Raw genomic sequence first — 22911 nt, forward strand, 5'->3', positions numbered from 1 at the left:
TCTGCAAATTAATGGAAGTGACATGCTGAAAAACAAGCCCCAAAACAGCTTCAGTGATGAATTCAGCGCGAGAAAGATTGGCATAAACAATGCCGGATTTAAATTACCGTATTACGCTCGCCCACCCTATTTTTTCCTCCCTTAAGTGGTTTAAATGATGCAGAAGAATTAACTTTCAACATAGAGGTGAAGGCGGTCGGCTCTAATGGAAGTTTCCAATGACTGAAGTGGTATAAAGTAAAGAGCCCTTACAATATGTGGGGAGTGGCCTTCCCTCCCTGACCGGCTGCCAACTCGAGGTAATTCTCCTTCAGCATGTGGATGAGGTTATACAGCGCAAGGATAGCCTTGTTACAACTACTTTTAATGTATTTCTAATTATATGAAGACCATGCCCTTTACAGGGACTGAAAATAAGACTGATACGCATGTTAAAAGGAGAAATTCAGAGCAGAAAAGTAAGGAATAACGAGATCTTTGGCATACCAAAAACCACGACTTCATTTTGACTTTGAAGCTAACGGAATGAATAAAAACAAGATCTCACAGGCCTCAAGCTACAAAGTTTGAGCTCAAACCCTCTGAAGGAGGTATTTAACACTGAAGATGTGAGGTGTGCGTGACATAAAGATGCATGCTTCTGAATAATACACCAAAACCCACAGATGATGACATGTTTTTAAAAAATCCAAAAGTAGAATTTTCTTCTTTGGTCGGGAGACGGTTAGAGGCTGTTGAATAAATGAAGTCGGAACCTGGCTGGAATTTCAACAGGAATATAGTTGACGGACGAGAAGTGAGGACAACATGGTGGGGATTTTCTGTTGTGGCCCTCAAGCCCTCGTGGGTCAATGCACTCACATTAAACTTATTTAAATATAAATGCCAAGCAGCCATGGCTTCATAAAAAGTCTAAGAGCTATTTTTTTCTGGGGCTTCCTTGAATACTTCAAGCCCAGGCCACTTCCAAGTCTGAATAAGTTATGGTACCGAGCCATTTTAAGTTGCTCAAACCACAACTACATATTGATGTCCCTGATGTGTAAAGGGATTTCCACGGAATGAATTCCAGCCTGAATCATCTGGTAGCTGTCTTTGAGGTTTCTACTTTTGCTTAAATTCTTGACACCTGCCTTCTAAAAAGGCCCGAAAAGGTGAAAAATATCCCTCCAAGTGCTTCTGTGAAGTTTCTAGCAGACTGTAATCCGATATGAGGTCAGATAGTGGAAAGAAACTTTAAATGAACATCAGCTGCTGACCTTAACATGAGTGTCAGATGTAATTCATTATAGATACATATGATTAAAAACATCACATAAGCAGTTATGACAATAAAAAAAACATTGACTTTGAAACTGAGGGCCCAAATGGTTGTTCAATGTAATTTTTGTGCACGCTTTAAAGCACATGCATTGTTTATCAATGTCGTCAACAGGTCCTTTTTCCTTTTTAACAGGTCTGTAGCCTTTATTCAAGATTGGAAGAGAAACTACAACACACAACTGATGTAATTTCTCCTCAAATCTTGAATAAAAGCCACAAAGGTGTCACCTTCCACCCAGAACGCTTTAAAAACCAAGTAAAGGATCTGTCTGGCCTAAAGCCTTTGACAATGATGATAAAGTAATCAACTGCAATTCTAGACCAATGTTTTGTATTTAACGTTTTCAAATAAATGTGCTTCTCCACACAAAGTGCTGAGTTGTTAATATCAGATAAACAAATGTAAACGTCAGTAGCTCCTGTTCTAGGCCTTGATGTGTCCCAACAAAAACTAGACATACCGTATTTTCCGCACTATAAGGCGCACCTTTGATGAATGGCGTATTTAAAAACATTTTCCATACATAAGGCGCACTGCATTATAAGGCTCACTAAATATATGGTAAAATACCGTACTATAGTGGCTGGGGTTGAGTTACGTATCTACCTGATGGAGCTGCGCTACAGGAAATGCTACAAAATCCTACAGAAAATGCAAAAAAAAACAACAACAAGAAAAGTACCGTATGTCAAACTTTATTAACAAAATAAAAACCAGCTTTGCTCCGTCTCGTCAAAGTCTCCATTATGTGAGTCAGCGTCGCTGCTGTTGTCTTGAACGTCTGTGACGATTCCTGACGTTTTTAGCGCCATTACTTCGGCGACACCAACTACATTACCCACAATCCCCCTGACTACAGTAACACAAATTACCGTAATGATCATATATAAGGCGCACTGCATTATAAGGCGCACTGCCGGTTTTTGAGAAAATTAAAGGCTTTTAGGTGCACCTTATAGTGCGGAAAATACGGTAATTGGTCTGTCAGAAACGCTGTCCGGAAATAAAACTCATTTTAACTTTGATGGTCTATGCATCACTCTATGCATCACAATCCTCTTAAATCTATAGGCGATAAACAATGTATTTCTCATGTGAAATATCTGCACTATGCCTACTTCAGTCTTCTTTGGCCAGGGGAGTAAGGTGCCATTTGATCAAAACGATGACATTATTATCAGGAAAGAGAAAGATCATCCTCCTCGTACCCAGAAAAACCCTTCCTGGAGCTTCTCGATGATGTGCTAAGAAAGTTTGGTTGAAGGGTACGTCTGAGCCCAGAACTGAGTTTGATTAAGGCACAGTGATGTAACTAAGGTAGAGGTAAGGCTTGAGGGAGAGCCAGTCCCCCAGGGTTGCTGAATCAACCATCTAGTTCAGAGTCTGAACAAGAAACAGAGAGAGATGCAGACGGATTCTTCTCTCTTGACAGAAAGACAATACAGACAATTTACTGGAGAGAAAGAGGAGAGGATGTCAGCCTTCCTCAGGCCCTCAGAGACGAGGCCTCCAGCAGCAGACACCGAGACACTTCAACAACAATAACATCAAACCGTGAGTGAGTGTGTATCCCTCGACTAGGAAGCTCTCAGAGAGGAGGGAGGGGTGGAGTTCACTCCCAAATATCAAACCTGACTCATCTAGGTCAAAAACTCCGGATATGTGTGGAAGAGCGTTGGTATGTGTGCACACATGGGCAAAACCTGTCTTGTCAAGTTAAAGTTAGCACAACTGGAAGTTTCATTTTGGTGCAGATGTTTTCAAATTTTAAATGTACACCCTACTTTTGTCCTGGATCATTTGATTGAGTTCAAAAATAATTCACATTAATTGCCTCTTATTCATAAAGTCTTACGTTTATAAAAGAATCGTATCAAATGAGGATCGGCGGTGCTATTGCCCCCTCCAGCGTCTATCCCACCCTGGGCCAGAATCACAGTGACTCCTCCTCACTGAGTCTTCAGGGAAATGATAATCAACAAAACAAACAACCCTCAGATGGACCACAAACAGCTCCACTGCAGCACCTTCCATTTGAACACCACTTTGTCTGTTTCTCCATTACGACTGGTCCACAGGAGAGACGCAATAAATCTCATTCCGACTGAAATGTGGCCAAGTCACTCATGATTAAAAACACTTATGGTGAAAACGTTGTGAACCTGGAGCAGCGCAGGCTGGCACAACCACCAGAGCCGTTTAAATGCTTCTGCAATGGAAAATAATACTTTCTTCTTCCAATTCAGACCTCTGAAATGTAAATGTCTTTTATTCCTTTTGAATTAGAGAGGTTTGGTTAATATAAGAGATAAGACGGGCCTCCTGGACACATTTGGCACAGCAGAGACGAGGCTGTTGCTGATAAGACATCAGACTCGGCACTATATTTCCACTGTGGGTAACTATGTCCACAATCATTTCTATGTCTCTGAGCAAGCCTAAACTGTCACAGAAGCGATTGTCACACCTACTGTACCATGTGAGCAAAAAATTGGAGTGTGAATGAGTTTCTGTTTCCTGCAGGTCAGGCAGGATTTAAAGTGGAGCTCATTCTGTGGTTTTTCTGCACTCTTTCATTTTGATTGGGGGAAACAAAAGATATTTGGTATATTAGATGACATGGACTGTGGATCCTGGAGAGGAAGTACTGCCTGATGGGAGATGAAACTGAGAGCATGTAAATATCTTCGTAAAGCAATGACGACAAAAATACTCGCACATAAACACATGTAAGCGATCAGGGTAGTTTATGTGCAAAAAGTCAAAGCATGCTCCCTTTGAAAAGGAAAAGAATAGAGTAAAAAAGAAGAAAAAAAGCACAAGCTCACTGCTGCTCTGCACGATGAGAAGATCTCATACTGACTATGTTAGGAGTGAATGCAAGAAACTTGGAACCAGATGGTATTTTGATATGCAGAATCTACGTTTCAGATGTGCATCACAATGATCCGTCACGCAGTTTTGTGAAACCATGAGGTTTTCACTGAAATTCCAGGCAGGGGATGATGAAAGCAAAGCAACAGTGAAGAAAAGCTAACTTTGTCCCCTGAGGAGGAAAAAAACATGATTTGTCAACACTGTCCTGGGGAGTAGAAGCTTTCCTGCAGCCTAAATGAATATTGAGACAATAGTAATAATGCTCAGTTTTTTTGAGTGTGGTTTGATTTAACATGAATTGTAGAACAGGCTGTCTGTAATATTTAAGTGTGTACACTGATACATCCATGAATCGCTGCTTCTGTCATCCCGTAATTGTTTTTACATCATGTACAACCGGCGTGGATTTCACAGAGAATTAGACTAGAATTTGATCTGAGGAAAAAGGGTTATGACCATTTAGAGCAAACATATTTTGCTTGTTTGAAACAGTGAACGCCATCATGGAAGGTTGGAGGTTTCAGTTACTCGCAGCAGCGACCCCACAGGTGTACGGAGTGATGAAACACACACTTCAGCATCTGCAACAGCCCTCGCAGTGCCAGTCACCTGATGAAACCAGCTTTCCTCAGACCTCACTCCTTTAAAATAGTTTGGCATATTGAGGACGCATCTGGCCCACGTTCGCCTCTCTGTTCCACCTAAACTTTTCAAGGGAAACAACCTTTGGTTGTAAATTAAAACAACGTTCTGAGCTGGTTCAAAAGCAAAAATCTTTTCACAAACTATTTGAAGACGTCGATCAAACGTTCCCACTGTGCCCATATTTCAACAACAATGACATCAGATGAAAAAACATGTGCCTTTTGGTATTGAACCCAGACTTTTCCAGGCTGGCTTAAACTGGTTATCACGAGGAAGGCTACACTTCTGAATGCTAGACTTCTTTTGCTGAAATTAAATAGATATTAATAAGTTATGAAAATGATTCCGCCTTGGAAGTCGTCGTTGGAAATCGGTGGAAATTAGTTTCCTGTTTCACTTAAACGCATACAAATGGTCCCTTTATGATGTCCTTTCAACATCATGCTGACAGCAGACGGCAGTCAATTTGATTTGATGACATTTGACATAAAAATTAGATCCACGGAAACTACGTTTGTACAAATGGCATCTTGCCAACCAGTGTGATACAATTTTCTGTATATAATATTGATGATTATCCATATTGTGTCAAGGCCACGCAAAACTGTTCAAGCAGTCACCATGGAAACAGAGGTTTAAACTATGAGCAGATTGTTTTGCCTCCATCAGGAGTCGGCCAAAGGAATTAAAGACCACAGGTTCATAAATATAGAAAGAAATTAACAAAAAAAAGTAGACTTTCCAACATTTCCTTATTAGCTAAACACAAAGCATCAACCAAGTGGCATTCCGTTTATTAAAAAAGTAATTTGGCTTAAATAAAACTTAATCCCAATGAGACATACTTAAATTAAGAGAGCTGAATTAAAAGAATATTTTTTTATGTGAAAGGCCATTAGAAGTGAATTTGTCATAAACTCAGAGAAAGTTTCATAAAGGTAACAAAATCTTTTTATTTTCTTTTTGCATGAGACAAATATAGACAAGTCTCGCATAAACTTAAACTTTCAGCATCCAACTTTTTACAAAAGTGCAACTGACAACTGTAATCTTCTGAATTGGCTCGTCTTCAGGGTGTAACTTAAACACAGTTGTCCCTTAACTGAATTAGATTAGGAAACTGCCCCAGGATGAGGAGAGCAACTTCATTTGAACTGGAAACTATGTCCACAGCCGGCACTTCTGGGAGACAAGCTGGAGAATGCAGGGGTTGACAGTCACCTCACATCCTGGATTCTGGACTACCTCACCAACCGGCCACAGTATGTGAGGACACGGGACCACACATCGGACATGGTCGTCTGCAGTGTGGGGGCCCCGCAGGGAACGGTCCTGGCGCCGTTCCTCTTCACCCTCTACACTGCTGACTTCTCCTACAACTCCCCAACCTGTCACCTCCAAAAGTTCTCTGATGACTCTGCTATCGTCGGCCTCATCACTGATGAAGACGATAGCGAGTACAGAGAACTGTCCCAGGACTTTGTGGACTGGTGCCTGCAGAACCACCTCCAGATCAACGCGGGGAAAACCAAAGAACTGGTGGTGGATTTCCGCAGGTGTAATAAATCCCCCTCGACACCGGTGAACATCCAGGGAAAGGACATTGAGATGGTGACATCTTATAAGTACCTGGGTGTTCACCTCAACAATAAACTGGACTGGACTACTAATTCCTCTGCACTCCACAGAAAAGGCCAGAGCAGACTCTATCTGCTCAGGAGACTGAGGGCCTTTGGTGTGCAGGAGAAGCTCCTGAAAACATTTTACAACACTGTGGTGGCATCAGCCATTTTTTACGGAGTGGTCTGCTGGGGCAGCAACATCACAGCTGCAGACAGAAGGAGGCTGGACAAAACAATCAAAAGGGCCGGCTCTGTCGTGGGCTGCTCTCTGGACACAGTGCAGGTGGTGGGAGAGAGGAGGATGATGGCTAAGCTGTCATCCATGATGGAGAAGGACTCCCACCCCATGAAGGACCTTCAGAGCGCTGGAGAGCTCCTTCAGCGACAGGTTCCTTCACCCTAGGTGTGTGAAGGAGCGCTACAGACGGTCCTTCCTCCCTGCAGCTGTGAGACTACACAACCAGCACTGCTCACAGTAGACCACAAACAATACAAACAATCCTGACAATAAAAACCATTCTGCAACGGGCATAAATAACATCTGTAAATATCCATCTGTTTTTTCTTTTTGTATACTAGAATTTTTTTATTTATTACTATTTTTATTCTCCTTCTTATTCTTATTCTTATTATTATTGTATATACTGTTTATAGTGTTATAGTGTTTATTATTATTATTATTGTTGTGTGATATTGTGTGATAATTGATGCCTCTTGTTTTGCACTATCCCCTTTGCTGCTGTAACCTGGAAATTTCCCCTCTGGGGGACTATTAAAGGATTTCTTATCTTATCTTATCTTATCTAAAAATCATTAAAATAAAGAAATACGACTAGTCAGGGTTTTATTCCTGTGTCTTGACTAAATTCCACATAATACAGACAACTTTTCCTAACGGGCCTGAGGAACTGGCCTGAAAAGTCAACCTACATCTGCTGCACTGGAGTACGCCGCTAAAATCCAAACCAGCACCGGGGTATTTTTCTAAACTACTGACAGAAAGTGTGGATACTTTATTCAGACAGCCACAAATGAAAGAAAACCTTTCATCATGGACATCCAAGAGGAATGGTTGGTACAAGTCCGATGCTGTGATGTCTGTAACTGATGAATTACAGACACGGAATATGAATGTGGGAGAGGTTGCTACAGTTAGTCACATTTGAAGCTTCATTCATGCGTTACTGTTGTTTCCTTTTGGTAAATTAAAGTATCTTTAGACACACAGAATAGTTCACAGTTGCATCAGTTTAGAGAGAGAAAAGGCTGCTTTGTACCAACACCCAGACATCGCAGACCATGTAAAATAACATGTGGTTTCAAAGCTAAGAGTTTTATTGGTACCACGCAGTAACTCTGCCGGGTAGTTTCTGAAAACTGTCAAATTAAATCGAGCGTAATGTTGAAATGGCTTCAAATTAAAGTCATTGTCAAGGGTTTACACAAATAATTTGCTTTGATCAAAGCTCCAATTGTTAGCAGCAGTAAGTACTCTGAAAATGATCCCATTTGAGTTGAGATGTAGTGTCCTAGACTAGAGCAGTGATTCCCAACCTTTTTTTCCTTGCAGCCCCCCCTACTTGTGTCTAAGACCAGCCAGCCCCCGACCCGTACGTACTAGCACCAAAATAGTCTTTAATTGAAAAAATGAACATTAATTATGTTTTTTTGATACATTTCTCTTTGGTTTACCCTGTATACATATGACTTGGTTTTTCTCCAATGTCACCAATGTATAAAATACGCACAAAAGGACATAAAAGGACATAAAAATATTTCTGAAAAATGTCTCTTTTAATATGAGACCAAAATTTTTTAACATTTTTCCTTTAACAACCTGTCGGAGTAGATTAAATGTTGAGTAATGATATAATAATTAAGAATTAAATAATTTCCTGTGTTTGTCACCAGTGTATAAAAAACACAAAAAATATTCAAGACATTCATAAATTATTCCTAACAATGTCTTATGAATGACTCATTCGCAAATATAATTTTTACAACTGCATATCCTCAAAGCAGAAAAAGTTTCGCGCCCCCCCAGAGATCTCAGGCGCCCCCCCAAGGGGTGGCCCGGGCCCCAGGTTGGGAGACACTGTCCTAGAGCATCCATACTGCTTTGAGGGCACGTTTGCATCCTTGCAGACGCGATGAAAAACAGAATCTTAGCATCTTAGAAAATAATCAGTTTGCGTGCACACAAATATGTTCACATATTTCCAGTCAACATCTGTTGACCTGTGTGCACCAGCTGTGTGTGAACATGTACGTCTGCACATAAATATGTGGCCCGCGTGTCTGCATGCTGGCCAGCACACACGAAAAACCTCACACTGCAGGATTTTTACTGCTTTGGTCAAACTGTCTTTTGACTTGTAACTCACAATATACTGTAAATCAACTGGTATTACATTATTAAAGAGAGACAGTATAATTAAGATGAACAAACTACTTTTTAAGTTGTGCCAGACTGATGTGGGAAAGAAATGTTAACTCATCAGTTTAATCCATAGACTTCAGTGGACTCTAATTTCTGGAAACATAAAGTCTTTTTTCCCTGTAGCCCATTGTGAATTTATGGTTTTCTCATTTATTTGAAATTTTGACCTGCAATAGCTCAAATAATTACCACAATTATTATAATTTCTAAGTACAACCATTATTCAAACCACATACTTAGAAAAGCCAGACCAATTTGTTTTTTATAATGTTGCATGTTCTTTCATCCACTGTCTTTGTTCTTATGTCTTCTGCCATTTGTTCTTGTAAGGTGAAAAATGAGACCAACTCCAGACACCACAGAGCAAAAAAAGCGAAAACAAAAACCAAGGAGGTCCTGCCTGCTCAAGCCGAGGAAGCATTTTCTCAGCAGATGAAGGAGGTGGAGTCACAAATTAAACTGTTTAAATACTCCATGACGGAGGCATTCATAGGAACAAAGTTCAAATGATAAATACATTTAAATCATTTAGAAGATGTGGATATAATTTAATGTGTGTACACATGGGAATACGGTTGGTTGGTTGCCAAGTCCTGCAGATCTTGAGAACAGTATGGTATGGAAAATTAAAGACAGAGAAGTGAATCAGGCAGAAATAGAAAAATAAAAACTCCAGGATTTTAAAAATAGTTTTTGTTTATGTTTACAGTTAAAATTATGCTTTTTTCATTATGTTTACTTTTACTGTATTTTGCTTACATTTTAGTCTACGTTTATGGTTTTGTATTTTTACCTTGTTGTTTATGTTGACAACTTTACGTTAACATTTCTTTATGTTTTTGTTTATGCTTTAACTTTTATGTTTACACTTATTTTTTATTCCCATTTACATATGTGTTTATATATTTTGCTGACATTTATATATTTTCTTTACTTTTACAATTTTTTATACATTTTTTGTTTACATTTACCTTTTCTATTTACATATTTTATTTATGTTTTCAATTAACTTTTCTGTTCATGATTTCTTTGTTTACATTTTTAATTACATTTATATTACTTGTTTATACATTTTGTTTAAATTTACATTTGTATGCCTTTTTGTTAATATTTGTTTACCTATTGTTTATGCTGTCAACATTTGTTTTTTCTTTACGGTCACCTTTTTGTTTACTTTTTTAGTTACCATTACATTTTCTTTTACATTAATTTTATTTGTTTGTCTTTACATTTCTTTCTTACCTTTACCTTTTTGTTTACTTCAACCATTTTTTTTACATTTCTATGTTTAATGTTTTTGTTGTTTTTACGTTTTTACGTTGACCTTTTGTTTTACAATTTTAATTTATTTTGACCTTTTTTTTCGTTTGTTTTGTTCCAATAATGTTTTTTGTTTACATTTTTTCTTTATATTCACCTTTTTGTTTACTTTTCAATTTTTTGAATACATTTTCAGGAGGGCATGCATTGCTTGGGGCGTGATGCACAAATGCACTTGTGCATTTAAACTTCTTCATGTGTCTCAGCTGTCTATCTATGACTGGCTTAAGTAAGCAGCTCAGTCCAGCAGTGCTGAGTAGGGACTACCACTCCATGAACTTCACGCATCATTACCAAATACTATCATTACCATTTTAGTGTCTACAGTTGTAAAAAAAATAGCTATATTGGCTCAGTATGGTACTTTGGCAGTATTAGTGTTTTTACAATTTTGTAAGTTGGTGTAATTAAATGTCTGCGTTAGACAATCATAGATCTATGTCTAAGATCCCCTTTATTTCTAAAGACCTTGAAAAAGCTCATGCAGATCAACTATGCAACCATTTGCTCTCGCACATAATGCATAGCAGATAATGCATTTGAGTCTTATTTAGGTGTATACTTGTAGTCCTACATCTCAGAGTTGTACTTAGTACTATCAATCACAAGATTCTATTACAGATGTTTGAACATATTAATGGGATTAAAGAAATACCATTAGCCCGAAAAGTCATATTTATAGACCAGTTTTTTCCAGTGAATTAATCATGGCGTTCCACAGGGTTCTGTGCTTTGACCAGTTCTTTTCAGTATAGAAATTCTCTATTGATTTTATTAGGTATATATTTCGTTGCTATGGTTGGTTCTCGTCTATACATATCCATCAAGCCAGATGAGAGCAATCCGTTGAGTGGACAATAACCTTGTCTTAAAGACATAATGGTTAGGGAGACTTCAACGCTCCCTCTACTAAACTCAGAAAAAGACCAAGGTTGTTGTTTTTGGACCTGAGTATCTTCAAAACAGATGGTCCAGACATTTAATTACTCTTAATGGCATTACTTTGGCATCTAGAACTGCAGTGACAAAGCTTAGAAACTTTTAAGAGCATTTGTCCTTTAGTTCACATATAAATCAAATTCGTTTTTTTGTATAAAAATGCAATTAGCAAAGGGTGTCCTGAATAACACCAGGATGCAAATGCTGAACTATAGTTAAGTTATTATTCTTCCAGACATCACTGTACCTTCATAATCAAAAGGAATCATTCAAAAAAAAAAAAAGGTTTATAAGTTGTGTTTAATTGAGATCTGTTAACATATTGTTGGAAACTGTCCACAAAAGGAATATTTTGAATTTAAGGCAGAGCAATCAGTGATGGAGAGAACAGAAGATGTTGAGTGTTAGTGTTAAGTCAAGTTATATTAAAGGGGCTAAACAGGAAGTACACATTTTGATGCAACCAGTTTTTGCCTTTTTCAGTAAAGCCAGTTTCAGTTATTTTTATTGATTACAAAATGCCAATTTTCCATCAAACATTTGATAGCCGTAGATGCTTTTGCCATGTCTCTGTGTTGCATACTTCCACCTTATTAACAGCACTGTGGTGCTTCTGTACCAGCTTTTCTGGGACATATTGGTATTTAACGCAAAATTGATGTGTACTAACAGTAGCTTACAAATAAAGCGAACCACAAAAAAAAAGATGGTGTTGGATCCATACTGTTTGCAGGACAATTTCTCCCAAAAACAAAGTTTTAACCAGGGATACGTTAATCCACATACAGTTTTTATCCTCACCATTCTCCAAAGATGACCCTCGACTTCCTCTTGAAAAACTACTCCCTGCAGCTCAGTTTACACGAAACAATAAATGTCATCTCCTAGAACTTTAAAATTACTACTTCCAAGAAAACACAAACAAGGCACTATTACTGAGTTCTGGGAGATGTGATCACAGGCACCAGCACTTGTGTGTAAAATGTGTACCCGAATGTGTCTGGTGTGATCAGATCTGACCTCACTGCTCTTTATGCAAATAAACATGGTATCATAAAAATGAAATAGCTCGTCGACGACCTTAAGCATCCTCCTCACAACAAAGTGACTTAGCAATGGAGTCTCTTCGGTCAGAGGATTCTGTTACGGCTCGTTCCTCTTCACCTTCACATCCACCCCTCCCCCCTCACTGATTGCTCCATGGCTCAGCTCAGCACACCTGATGTCCCTCACCAATCTTCACACCAGCCTGCCAATCTACAATCAACCACTGCCAGTATAAAGACCCAGTCTGCACTTCATTCCTCGCCAGAGCTTCACCTGTCTACACGTATGTTCTCTGGATTTCTACGCTGAGCTGCGGTCACCTGCGGAGCCCACACCCCACTCCAACTTCCTCATCACTGCTTTTGGCCTCTTAAATAAATACGCCCACGGGCTTCACCAAACTTACGTCTCCTCGTTGCTGTGCGCTTGGGTCACACTCACTAGCCATAACAGTAAGCTCTGGCCAAAGTGACCCAGCCAGCATGACGGATAGGACTCCGCCCTTGACCCCGCTTCAGGCCCAGGAGGCTAAATTGGCTCAACACTCTCGTCTGCTATCCGAGGCCTCTACGGTCATTGCAAACATGAAGACTGATCTCCAAGCGGTTTCAAGTGCTCAGCAGGCCCAGGCCTCTTCCCAGCAGACCCAGGTCAGCCGTCTCGCCACCTCAGTCCAGGCCCTCACTGACCAGGTCGCCGCTCTCATAGCACAGACCGCTCCGTCCTCAGCTCCTCCGATTCCAGCGCCCAGGCCCAACTTAGTCCCTGAGCCAGACACGCCTCCCCCACGGGAGCCCCATCTTGTTGCTCCGGCTCTCTACGATGGGTCATTCGCTCTCTGTCGGGAGTTCATAATGCAGTGTGAGTACGTTTTTGACCTACAACCTAGCATGTATTCCACTGCCACTGCTCGCATAGCTTACATTGCTAATCTGACCACGGGGCAGGCTCGTCGGTGGGTTATGGCTAGTCGAGAGGGCTCTGCACCCTATATGCAAGACTATGCAGCCTTTATTGAGGAATTTAAGACTGTTTTCGATCATGATGTCCATGGGCAGGATGCCGATTCAGCTCTTTCCGCCCTCCAGCAGGGTTCTGTCTCTGTGGCAGAGTATGCCACAGAGTTTCGCATCCTTGCAGCTCGCTGCAAATGGAACGAGGCCGCATTATTCAGTGCTTTCCGGCGGGGCTTGGCAGAGCCTGTGAAGGACGCCTTAGCCGGTAGAGAGAGGCCTAGTACCTTGAACGAGCTTATCTCCCTCTCCATTTCTCTCGATGAACGTCACCGGGAGCGCAAGCGAGAGAGGGCTCACCACAGTCGTAATGTATCCAGGCCACTCGCTCCACCTCCGGTCAGCCTTGATCGGCCTGCCCATGTCTCCCCTTCAACTTCTTCAACTTCTGCTGCTGAAGAGGAGCCTATGCAGTTGGGACGAGCTCGCTTGACTCCTGCAGAACGTGAGCACCGGAGACTACAGGGGCTCTGCATGTATTGTGCTAGCTCCGCACACTCTGTTGACTCATGCCCAATCCTGTCTTCCAGAGCCTCCTCAGCTCGGCAGTCAAAAGACAGGGCTCACCCGCTCGGGGGTTCCGAGTGAGCCGCTTGGTTAACCCCCAGTCCCTCTCCAGTAAGGCCAGGTTCATTGTCACTCTTGCCTGGCAGGGAGGGACGCTCACCACTCCGGCGCTGATCGACTCTGGGGCTGATGAGAGCTTTATTGACCATCGCTACGCCATGGAGGTGGGTCTCCCCATTGCACCTCTGGAGAGGTCACTCTCAGCATTCGCTTTGGATGGACACCCTATGGGGCCAATCACCCACCGGTGCGACTCACTCACCCTCACGGTCTCTGGTAACCATGTGGAAAACATCCGCCCCTACATTATCAACTCTCCTGATATGCCATTCATCTTAGGCAGACCTTGGCTGGAGCTCCACACCCCTCACGTCTGTTGGAGCTCGGGCCGCATTCTCAGCTGGAGCATTCCCTGCCATGCCCGCTGCCTTCGGTCCGCCCAGACGCCTTCCCCGGTTAAGCGGCCCAGTCCTGTTCCTCCTGATCTCACCAAGGTTCCCGCTGAGTACCACGAATTGGCAGTGGCCTTCAGTAAGGAACGCGCCTGCACCCTTCCTCCCCACCGACCTTACGACTGTGCCATTGAGCTCTGTCCTGACGCCCAACTTCCAGTGAGTCGCCTCTACAATCTCTCTCTACCTGAGAAGGCGGCTATGGACCGTTACATAAATGACTGTCTGGCTGAGGGTCTTATTCGCCCTTCCACATCTCCGGTGGGAGCAGGGTTCTTTTTCGTCAAGAAAAAGGGTGGGGATCTGAGGCCCTGCATAGACTACCGGCAGCTCAACAACATCACAATCAAGAACAAATACCCTCTCCCCCTCATGAGCTCCAACTTCGAACCCCTCGTTGGTGCTACCATCTTCACCAAGTTGGACCTCCGGAATGCGTACCACCTTGTGCGTATCCGTGAGGGGGATGAGTGGAAGACCGCCTTCAAAACCCCCCCGTGGACACTACGAATATTTGGTCATGCCCTTTGGACTCACCAACGCACCCGCAGTCTTCCAGGCTCTTATGAATGACGTGCTCAGGGACATGCTAGAGGTATTCGTGGTCCTCTACCTGGATGACATCCTTGTGTTCTCCCGGGGCCTCCAGGAACATGTCCAGCATGTCCGCATGGTCATTCAACGCCTCTTGGAGAACCGCCTTTTCATTAAGGCTGAGAAGTGTGTCTTTCACTCACCTTCTGTGGAGTTCCTCGGACTCATTGTTGAGGGTGGCTGCATTCGTCCTGACCCCCGCAAGGTTCAAGCAGTCGTCGACTGGCCTCAACCCACCACCCGCAGACAGCTCCAAGGTTTCCTAGGATTTGCAAACTTCTATCGCCGTTTTATTCGGAACTACAGCCGCATAGCTGCCCCCCTTACTCAACTCACCTCTACTCAACGTCCCTACATCTGGACACCTTCTGCCGACGCCGCCTTTGCTGCCCTCAAGAAGCACTTCACCACAGCCCCAGTCCTCCTCCATCCTGACCCCTCCAGGCCTTTCATAGTGGAGGTAGACGCTTCAGAGGTAGGCATAGGGGCTGTCTTGTCCCAACGGTCAGCAGAGGACCAGAAGCTACACCCCTGTGCTTTCTTCTCCCGTCGGTTTAGTTCAGCAGAGGAGAACTACGATATCGGGAATAGAGAGCTGCTAGCCGTGGTGGCAGCCTTTGAGGAATGGCGCCACTGGCTTGAGGGCGTGGAGGAGCCCACAGTTGTCTGGTCTGATCACAAGAATCTAACCTTCATCCGGGCTGCCAAGCGCCTTAACTCTCGTCAGGCAAGATGGGCACAGTTCCTGGATAGGTTCAACTATATCCTTACCTACAGACCTGGTTCCAGTAACACTAAGGCTGATGCTTTGTCCCGACTCCACGCACCTGAGAAGTCCTCGTCCGAGCCTGAGCCCATTATCCCTGCTTCTCGTGTCATAGGGGTGGTCACGATGAACATCGAGGCAGAGGTCAAACGGGCCCAACATGCTGAACCCGGGCCGGACGACTGCCCTCCTCGCCGCCTCTTCGTTCCCCAGTCAGTGCGGTCTCAAGTGCTGCTGTGGGGCCATACCAGCAAGTTTGCTTGCCATCCCGGATTCCAACGGACCCTCTCCTTCCTGAGCCGGCGGTTTTGGTGGCCGTCCATGAGAGCTGACGTCCGGGAGTTTGTCGCTGCCTGTGCCACCTGCTCCAGAGCCAAGGCGTCACATCAGCCACCAGCTGGACTTCTACGTCCTCTTCCTGTGCCCAGTCGTCCTTGGTCTCACATCTCCTTGGACTTCGTGTCCGGGTTTCCCCCTTCCCATGGAAACACCGTCATTCTCACCGTAGTGGACCGGTTTTCCAAGGCTGTTCACCTGGTAGCACTTCCTAAGCTCCCGTCCTCGGCTGAGACGGCTGAACTCCTCACCCAGCATGTATTCCGGCTCCATGGACTTCCCAGTGACATTGTTTCTGACCGGGGGCCCCAATTCACGTCCCAGGTCTGGCGAGCCTTCTGTAGGGAGATCGGCGCCACTGTAAGCCTCTCCTCAGGGTACCACCCACAGACCAATGGCCAGGCGGAACGGACCAACCAGAGTTTGGAGTCTGCCCTTCGCTGCGTCTCTGCTCTCCATCCCACCTCCTGGAGCAAGGATCTACCCTGGGTGGAATACTCAATCAACACCCTGACCTGCTCCGCCACTGGGACGTCTCCATTTGAGGCATCACTGGGTTACCAACCCCCACTCTTCTCTCTCCAGGAGTCTGAGGCCTCTGTCCCCTCTGTCCAGGCCAACTTCCGGCGATGTCGGCGGGTGTGGAAGGAGGTTCGCGCTGCCTTGGTACGCTCCAATAAGCGCTCCTGCCGTGGGGCCAACCGTCGCCGCACTCCGGCACCGGTGTACCAGGCCGGACAACAGGTCTACCTCTCCTCTGCCGATCTACCGCTCCAGGTATCCTCCAGGAAGCTGGCTCCACGGTATGTCGGTCCCTTCGAGATTGACCACGTCCTGAGTCCAGCGGCTGTGCGTCTCAAGCTTCCGGTCTCCATGAAGCATGTGCATCCCGTGTTTCATGTGTCCAAGGTCAAGCCTGTCTCCTCAAGCCCTCTCATGCCCTCCGCCCCAGCCCCTCCGCCTCCTCAGATGGTCGACGGTCATCCCCAGTGGACGGTTAGAGGGCTGCTGAAGGTGCGGCGGCGGGGTCGTGGGTTCCAGTACCTGGCGGATTGGGTGGGTTACGGCCCAGAGGAACGCTGCTGGATCTCCAGGAAGCTCATTATGGATCCCTCTCTTCTGCGGGACTTCTACCGGGCTAACCCCGACGCTCCCGGACGGTCGCCAGGTGGCGCCCCTCGGAGGGGGGGTCCTGTTACGGCTCGTTCCTCTTCACCTTCACATCCACCCCTCCCCCCTCACTGATTGCTCCATGGCTCAGCTCAGCACACCTGATGTCCCTCACCAATCTTCACACCAGCCTGCCAATCTACAATCAACCACTGCCAGTATAAAGACCCAGTCTGCACTTCATTCCTCGCCAGAGCTTCACCTGTCTACACGTATGTTCTCTGGATTTCTACGCTGAGCTGCGGTCACCTGCGGAGCCCACACCCCACTCCAACTTCCTCATCACTGCTTTTGGCCTCTTAAATAAATACGCCCACGGGCTTCACCAAACTTACGTCTCCTCGTTGCTGTGCGCTTGGGTCACACTCACTAGCCATAACAGATTCAGATCCACTTCAACACAGACCGGTGCAGGAGATCCTTCCTGCCTACAGCAACCCACTACAATTACTGTTTAATGAGACTTAAATGAAATAGCCACTGTAACCATCAATTTCCATTTCATTTTTTTGAATATATATTGAATTGAATGAAGCAAATAACAAATGTGCTGTTTTGCTTTGTTTAACACCAGAGGTATGGAAGAACCAGGAGTATCAAGCAAATGGTAAATAGGTTTTTCCATCAGTTATCAACTGGGAAATTAAAAAATCTTGGAGAAAATGCATTTTTAAATATAAAAATAACTAAATTTGACCATTCATAGGAATTAATTTGATTTTCTGACATTTAAAAAGATAATTCTGTTTTCTATTTACGTTTTTCTCTTTCCACTTCTTTTCAAATCCATTTCAAAATTGTATTTTCTAAGTCTATTACCTTCTCCATTTAACTTCTTCTTTTCCCTTTTCCATGAAAAGTTGGGCCTTGCACAAAGAAAAGAGTCAGAGTATGAATATGAACACAACAAAGCTCTCTGATTGGTCTTGATTGCATTTCTTTGCTCAAGGGCCAATTAGCAATCCAATTTAGTGATAAGTATTTTTATTTCCTAATTAATAACTGAGGATGAAAATGCCTTATTATCATTTGGAGGACACTCCTGGTCCTCCATACACTGCAAGGTGCCCAGGAGAAGATGAAAATGGTAACATTTCAGGTTTGAAAAATCTTTAGTTCTGTATTGCCAAACAATTGAAGGGTTGTTTGAATTGCTTAAAAAAGTACCTCCAATGAGCATGTAGTTCCCCAAATAACAACCTTCAATGATCAGTAGTTTGGAGTTATGAGTCACTGTAAACTTCACATAACTTTGGCCCAATGTCAGGGTAGTTGAATTGATCTAAGGTGCTCAGATTTGCATCAGACTTGAAGTAATGGGAGTATATAATATAAAGAGAATGTGTCAGCTTCAAAACTTTAATAATTACCCATGAACCCTACCTTCGTGCCAACAGAAAAGTCATTTGGAGTCAACACTGGTGTCCATGGTAGTATACCTTAACAATTAAGTCAGGTATTTGAGGTTGATGCCATGTTAAGGGATTTCCATATACTGAACATTTCAGGTACCTTTCTTACCACCGTTAAGGTATTTGAAATTAAACCTGTGCCCAATTTGTTTTCCTTTCTAGCCAATGTAAAGGTATTTGAAGTGGAGACAATGTAAATATATTTGAAGTGGAGACAATGGAGAGGTATTTGAAGTGGAGACAATGGAGAGGTATTTGAAGTGAACCTATGTACACTTTGTATTCCTTTCGGGCTGATGGAAAGGTATTTGAAGTGGACACCATGCCCACTTCATGTTCTGTTTTCTATTTCTGTAGCGCTTTTTTGCAGGTAGAATCACAAAGTGCTTTACAATAAAATGTGGAGTAAACTAATGTAACTAACATTCCTTTTTAGTCAACATAATGGTATTTGAAGTGGACACTATGTAAAGGTAGTACCAATGTACACTGTACATTTCACATTATTGTGTTTTGGGTATTTGAATAACCCACTTTTGTTCACCAGTGGATGACACCATCAATTAAAAACTGCCTTTTGTATTTACCCAGGTAATATCTGTCTAATATTAAAATTTATTTGATGAACAGAAAAATGCAAGAGTGACGAAAGAAATCTGTAAGAGGGGAAATACCTTATCACAGCACTGTGCTTGTTATAAAATAAGATCAGATAAGATCAGATAAGATAAGATAAGATAGTCCTTTACTGATCCCCAGTCTGAAAATGCGGGTGTTACAGCAGCTCAAAGTCAGACAACATGAACTCAGACTAAATAAACGATAAAGATATAAGTATGAAAATAAAAAATAAAAAAATATATAAGTGGCATTGTAATGTACTTGTACAACCCCAAATTGAAAAAAATTCCTTCACACAAGAAATCAGCAACAAAGCTCTCTCACCAATAAGACTTGTTGCATTCAAGGACCTAATTTACATTTGATAAATAACTTAGAAGTCGGAGCATTAAGACTGTTTGTTACACTACTTTGTTAAAATGTTTAGAGGTTATAAGAATGTGTGATACAGAGGATTTAATATCCTTTTTCAAGAAAGCCTAGGCAATCTAATCTTCTTTTTTTCATGCATTTATTTATTTTCACCAACTACAGTATACAAGCACACCGGACCAGTCATCACTTAATATACTGGTAGTTTATTTGGGGGCTCCTGGATCTGTCCCAGGAGGCTTTTGTTTTCAGATTACAAAGAAAAGGTGGACACGGACAGAAGTGTCCCAGACCACCTTTGTAAGCATCCTAAGTGATCGGATCTGGAATGTCTTCGGTCCTTTATTAGCATTGGCCACCAATAATCACATTACCTAGGACACATTCGAATGTCCATTCTGCTACATGCTATACGTTTTCAACTTCCTCTGAAGAAAGTTAATTCTCAATAATTAACTGATTTCATAACATTTTTTAATAAAAGTAATCAAGAATGTTCCTATGGGGTGGTGTGGACAACATGACGTGTCAACCATCAGATGGGAATGATCAAAGCAAACTGCCACTGTGATCATCTCTGTGATTTTTCTGATATTGAAGCCTAAAAATATCTTATCACTGCTGAAGTGAGAGATGGTTTCTCTCCAGATAAAAAGAGGGGGGGGGGGGGTTGAGGGACAAAGCAAATGAAAAAGATAGGTATCAATTCCTGCAATCAGACCTAGCTGCACGTGCTCCCAAAACTGAACCAGCTTGTTTATCTATAATGGGCAATCACACTTTTGAAAGTCATCCAAATCCACCGGAACAGCCCACACAGAAGCAGTCAGCCTGTTTGGTCTTAAATCTTTGATGGAGATATTGAAAGAATAATGTACATAATGTCCCAGAACAAAACACCCACGAAAGTTATGTGAGCGGTTTTGCATTTTAAAAAGTCTTTTAAGGCAACCTACAATGATGCTGGGCTTATCCACCAGCTGCCCTTGTGCTGCACGCTGCCTAATGCTGTGTCACTGTGCATCACCTCCTCTGCAGTGACTTTTATATGGCCTTGGCTGGTGGCAGAGAGCCTCCTTAGAGGCTGACCAATAAGCCAAATTGATTAGATTAAGGCCTTTCTCCAAGGTGTCAACCCCCCCCCAACCCCTTGATGGGTAATCTCTCTAATGGTGTTCCAGCAACCCTGTCACACCACAGTTTCAAGGACCAAGTCAAAAGATCCAGGAGCTTCAGCACAGGCACTGGTCAGTGGAGGAATGGACAATTCCCTCATTGCAGCGTCAGCTTGTCTTGGCTAGGGGTGGAAAGTTGGAAGGTTGTCACCATGCAAATGGAAAAATGAGATATTATTGTAGATATTTGTGTTGGATCTGCACAAGGAAGAAAAGTCAGTGGAAGGGCGATCATATTAGTGTGACCAAAATCACAGCAGTATCTTTGTTATTGCTCTCCAGCCACTTGGAATCAATGTCAGTATGGATTTAACCTCTGGTGATAGCACTGGAGCACCTCTTCTTTCCCAAGTGTCTATATTGCGAAAAGAATCACGGAAAGACACACTGGAGCTGTCAAAGCCACTGTGACACTTGGAAGGATCGAAAGGAAGTAATTTCCAGTGATGCTCAGGAATACTCTCGGGGTCTTACAAATTTAAACAACTGGGGAACCACGCTGCAGGAAATATATGTTAAGACACGGAGGATAATTTCTCATAGATATACAACTGTGACCGTAACACCATCTGTTTTGGACAACCAAAATAAAGAGCTTCCTGTGTTTGCTTCTGTCTGTTTATCTGCAAGTAGGAGAGCCATGAGGTTACAGCAATCACTCGCTGTCTCAACACAGATGCAATCTAATATCTTTGTTTCAGCCTCAAATAAGAATCAAAAGGTTGCTAATGCGTTCTGCCACCAAGGAGCTTATGTTCATTTCCAGCAGACGAACAGGAATGAGTTTAAACATATAATATGAAAATTCATTACTGTAATTTATATCCCATATCCAATCCAATTATTAGTAATTTGACTTCCAGAGCTGTGGAATTTAAAATAGGTTCCAAAGGTAGTAACAAGGGAGGAGCGGAGGAAAGAAAACAGTCGAGAGGTGGGGTTTGGGACTTTGGGAGTTGCAGGAAAGGAAAACCAATTTGACTCTAAAAGATATTTTAAAAAGCCATAATTCTCATGGACCCAGCTGCCAAAGGTGGCACTGGAAAAGTCTGACATGTAATATTAGTGTCTGTAATTTAGATCTTCTGGATCCAAACGGATCATTTGGAACATCTGGGTCTCTGGAGGGACCATCACCTGCATGGCCATGACTGGTATCCCAGTCAGCCTGTCACTTCAAATTAAACCCATTCTGAGCTTCTCTAAGAGGGGAACAGGAATGTTTTATGTGAGGACGCCAAGATATAAACATTTCCAGTAAACATTATGCTATTGTGGTCTCTTTGGTAATGGTGCATTCTGACCACAGAATGAAAACAAAGAAACGATGTCTACATTCCTCTTGATTTCTCCTCTTCAACATCACCATCTCCAAAGCACTGCTGCAGACACAGCAATCAATACGGGGCGTATGAGAGCCAATCAACGCTTCAACATGTGCAGATGATGGAGATGCTGAGAAGTGTGTTTGTGTGAACGAGATGAAGCTTTCGCATGATCTGAGACAGAGAGGAAATAACTATGTTTTGACACGTTTACAACTATGAAAAGATTCAACTCTGAATATCAGAAGAAAGTCAAGCATGTCTTCACATCTCTTATGTTATTATTCAATATTGGACTGATTTGCATATTTGTTTCCCCTGAAAACATCCACTATGTTCGCTCTATTTCTGTAACTCCTGTTTGGGAAAGTTCCAACTACAGCTGCCTAAACTATTAATCCAGTTTGGTTTCACGAGCTCTCATATTAAGGCAGAAAAGAGGGGAGCTTTGGCTCAGAAGGACTTAGGTGTCCTTTCGGAGTTGACAGCTCCTTATTTATATCCTGATAACAGTTTATTACTCATGTATTTTTGTGATGTGTCATTTAGGATCAAGTTAATGCTATTAAAAACTAATGAAAGTCAAATAACATCCAAATTTGACTGGATTTGGTTTTAAAACCTGGAATCATTCCATTGTTTATTCAACCTTGTGACAACTGGAAACAATCATTCAATTTGGCTTCCTGAGTAACTTTAAGCTTTCAGTTCATGCCCTTGACCTTTAGCGGCCGGTTTGTGTATATCCTGCTCATTTTTTAAAGATAACGCTCTGAATACACCATGAGCTTTTGACCAGTGATGTAGACGTATCTTTAGTATGTGTAGGGATATTGTTTATTTTTTATATGATGATATTTTTCTTCATTATGAGCTACCTTTTACCAGAATAGT

General features: G+C 42.7%; 1 protein-coding gene across 1 annotated transcript in view; it reads right to left on the minus strand.

Moving 5' to 3' along the window:
* Positions 1–22911, minus strand: part of LOC133423716 (partitioning defective 3 homolog) — a 394242-nt gene that overhangs the window by 258088 nt on the left and 113243 nt on the right. The window lies entirely within an intron of this gene.

This window comes from Cololabis saira, chromosome 22 (assembly GCF_033807715.1).
Source record: "Cololabis saira isolate AMF1-May2022 chromosome 22, fColSai1.1, whole genome shotgun sequence".
Lineage (NCBI taxonomy): Eukaryota > Metazoa > Chordata > Actinopteri > Beloniformes > Belonidae > Cololabis > Cololabis saira.